Source organism: Maylandia zebra, linkage group LG7 (genome assembly GCF_041146795.1).
Source record: "Maylandia zebra isolate NMK-2024a linkage group LG7, Mzebra_GT3a, whole genome shotgun sequence".
Classification (NCBI taxonomy): Eukaryota; Metazoa; Chordata; class Actinopteri; order Cichliformes; family Cichlidae; genus Maylandia; species Maylandia zebra.
In genome coordinates, this window is record NC_135173.1 from 38,944,929 (window position 1) to 38,949,253 (window position 4,325).

Genomic DNA, 4,325 nt, shown 5'->3' on the forward strand with positions numbered 1-4,325 from the left:
ATTTGTTTTGGTCTAAGAAAAGTTTAACTTGACTGACAATGGGTGAAAAGCAAGACAGTCCCTGAACAGGCAGCAGGGCAGACCACTACAATGCACTTTTATTTATTTATACTTCTTCTGCTTCTACTCAATATGACACTGATTAAAGGAGAAATAGATATTTTTATACCACTCACTGCTTCGAGTTGCTGTTTCATGCTTAACCCTCTGATGCATGAATTATGAAAGCCTTGGTCAAGATTTTTTTCTTAAGTGCTTTTATTCTTCTCAGGACATGAAAAAAAATGTTCAACTCTTTTTTCCCCAAAAATATGTTTTTTTATAAAGTTATAAACTTGTCCACTCCAGTGGACTACATGCGCCTGAGCACTTAGCATGAAATACTGTGAATTTACTATAAAAATTAATTACCTTGTGTTCTATTGTAAATATACAAACACTTGTTTGCTTGTATCCTTTGAAAAACATCTCAGCAATTTTTTTGGAACTTTCAACTCATAAGGCCCCAATGTTTAGACGTAAATAACAAAACCAATCAACAGTCCTAGCTGTGAATCCTACACCTGAATATGGCAAACTATCTCCAACAAGAGAAACATTTTTGAGTCTACACAGTTCTATAACGATGCAGGACAGTATTACCAAGCCCTTAGTAGCATGCTGGAAGAAAACACAAACTGACATCTTAGTCTCTGCATCTCCAAACACTTCTGTGTTCATCACACCTAGGCTGTCCGTAGTTCCTATGTCTCTGTTCTGCTCTGGCAGCCACTCTCATCATCACTGGACTTATCACTGAACTCATCATCACTGCACTCATCAATGAAATCATCATCACTGGAGCTGGATGGAATTTCCTGGACTATTCTGTACGCTGCCTTATTCTTTGCTGCATTTGAAGTCTACAAAATATGATAAAATAATTATTATAGTAACTCAAACTACAGCTGATCTGCACAGAAATATACATTTTAAATGAGTAGCTTATAAATGTAACAATTATATGCTTACTTATAACCAAAACAGTCCCAAAAAACAGTGAGACAATTTATGACTTATGTTAAAAAAATATAGTGGGTAATGCATGATGTCCACTACAGTGGACACATGGTTAATCGTAGTTTTCTACATATTAGACATAACAATTTCTTATTCCAAACAGATAATATCCTTCCCTAGATGTTACTGCATATCATCATATTTTTTTTTACCTGTTGGGCTCTTTTAGCATAGAAGGATTGACAGGATATGCCAGCAGTGGTCGGCAGGGGTGACAGTTTGTCTGCCATCTTTGATTCAGAGGAAATTTACTTGCAGTTGCACTAACTGAACACTGAATTGACCTCAATGGAGCATGGCAGCAGAGAGCACTCTAGAGGCTAATATGCAGTTCCACCATAGAAACCAATGCATTAAAGAGATATGTACGTTTTAGTAGCTGTCCACTCCAGTGACCACTATGCATCAGAGGGTTAAGGCTCCGAAAAATTAAGATTGTTGAAAAGAGCTTAGTGAAGTCAGAATTTCTGCTTTGCTTTCAGCTCTTTTCAAACAACTTTTCAACAATCTTAATTTTTTGGAGCCTTTGTTTCAGCAGGAAAAAAAAGTACTCAGTCATAAGCTGAATATCCCAAATGATGCAAAGTCCACACAAGGGGGCTTCAAACAGTCTTTCTCATTAGGACATTAATTTATGAGGCTATTTAGGCGGGATAACCTTGAATTAATTCAGAGCTCAAGTTTCACATTTGACTCAGCATTTAATGCAGCAATTAGCCTGGTCAAGAAGATCATCATTGAATCTGTTATGAAACAATTACATAACATCCTCATCTAAATGATTTCACTCCCACGCTCGCTCGCTCTCCGTTTTGCCTTTTTTCTCTTTCTACTGCTTGTGTGTTTGTCACCTACAGTTAGTTTGAACAGTCTGACCTTCAGTCTGACCTTCAGTTTAACATCTGGTAGATGTAACTGCTGAACTCTGTTCTATTACTAACAGATAAAAGTAAAAAGCCTGAGAGCAACTGGGGAGCTATAGGGTCCGACAACTATTTCACTGTATATTTTCCCTTCTCTATTTTTACCACCTTTACTTTCTGAGGCAAATTATACTCTTTTCAATCAATATATGGAAAGTCGCTTAGCACAAAGATGGTATAACCTCTTGTAGGTATGAGAGAGTGTTGTTTTAATTTTAATTGTGTGTAGGTGAAAGTTCCAGTGGTCATACACTTAAAAGCAACACTTAGTTTCAAACTGCTCCATGAAGGGCCACTTCTGAATGTTCTACCTTCTTGACCTCCATGCTGTATATTGAGATTTTATGGTTGAGGTTTTCAGGGAAAGCCTCTTTATACTCCATGAAATGTGTAATCTTCGCAGTCATAGCTTTGTTGATGTTGCAGCAATTCTATCCCGTCATGCTGTCTGCTTCAGCTGCTTGGAAAAAGAGTGCATGAGGCAATCAAACAGAGTCTGATAAGTGAATTTTAAACAAGTGTAAATGCAGTGCTACTCTATTGCTATGTTACGCTTGTCAAGCTTTTCATTCTACCATTGCACAACAATGGCCATTCAATTTCACACAGAAGCAAACAAAAGCAGTCTCATTTCTCACCAACAGCAATGGATGCTGTCAGATGCAAACGTGTCTGAAGCATGCAAATTGTTGGGGGGTTTTTTCAGCAAATGCAACTAGTTAGCATAAGTTACACTGGCCCTAAGAGTTGATCAAATATTGTGTCATTATAGGTCTGGTTTCAGATAAATCCCAGATGTGCGATGTGACATTACATTATACTAAAAGAATGAGAAAGCTACCAGTTCCAAATCAAACATTAATACAACATTGGTAAAGTAGTAGTGGTAGTAGTTTTTCCCCTTTTTAGATAATCCTTGGATGATTTGGAAGCTTATGAACAATACAGAATTTTGAGTTTGATTTGCATGTAGTGTGTTTAACTGTGCAGTAAAGGGCTATTTCAAAATGAGAAATAGGCTTGTCATGGAGTTTATACTCATTTCCTGATGCCGTTTCAAGCTGCACTTTCAAAACAGTTCTGTAGTAGTGAAGTGATCTCCTCACTCCAGAGCTGAAGAGTTAACAGCTGAACCGATTTTACAGATTAGAGTTCTATATTATGGAGTCACTGCCAGTGAAATGTGATCCAACAGACAGAGGGCAACGCCTTGTATGCTTCTTTAATGTTTGTGTAAATTTGGACCAGATTTTTATTTTTTGCCTCTGGTCAGAAAGTTCACATTTTTGTAGTGGTTAGCCAAAACAGTTTGTACATCTGTGTGGTTGAGGTCTGTGTTCCTTCCGGGTAAGGATTGGATTGAGATCTGGTAACTGGAGGCCATTTGAGTACAATAAACTCAGTCATCTTCAAGAAACCAAGTCTGAGATGAATAGACTTGGCTTGTTATCCTGCTAGAAATGGCCATCAGAAGAAGGGTAGACTGTTATAAAGGGACAGGCAGGCAGGCAGTATTCTTTAAACCAGGGGTAGGCAACTCCAGGTCTCGAGTGGCGGTGTCCTGCAGGTTTTAGATGCGTCCTTGATCCAACACGGCTGATTTAAATGGCTAAATTACCTCCAACATGTCTTGAAGTTCTCCAGAGGCCTGTTAATGAACTAATCATTTGATTCAGGTGTGTTGACAAAGGGTGATATCTAAAACCGGCACTTGAGGCCTGGAGTTGCCTACCCCTGCTTTAAACAATACTCAGTTGGTATTAAGGGGCACAATTTGTGCTTAAAGAATACCCCACCCCATTACACTACCAGATGCATCCTGAACAATTGATAAAAGGCAGAACAAATCCCTGGTTTTATGTTTTTATGCCAAAAATTCTACCATCCAAATGTGGCAGCAGAAATCAAGACTCAAAAGTGCCATCTTTTCCAATTTTCTATTGTCCAATTTAAGCAAAACTGCAAATTGTAGCCAGTTTCCAGTTGTTAGCTGACAGGAGTGGCACCAGTGTGGTCTTCTGTCGCTGTAGCCAGTCTGTGTCAAGGTTTGATATGTTGTGCATTCATTGATGCTCATCGGTATACCACTGGTTACGGTAACCTTCCTGTCAGACATGGTCATACAGTTTTATTTTAGGTTTATTTTTATTAATTTTTCCAATTAATATTTGATCTTTGATTTGAGCCTCATGCCCATTCCATTTAATTTAGTTTTAAAATGAAAAAAAAAAACCCTAAATCTGTAAAGTTTTAATTATATTTGCTGATACTTTGAAAACAAAGAGTCTCAATATTGCAAATACTATGCAAGCATTTCAGCACTGCACATCCCTCAAACCACAA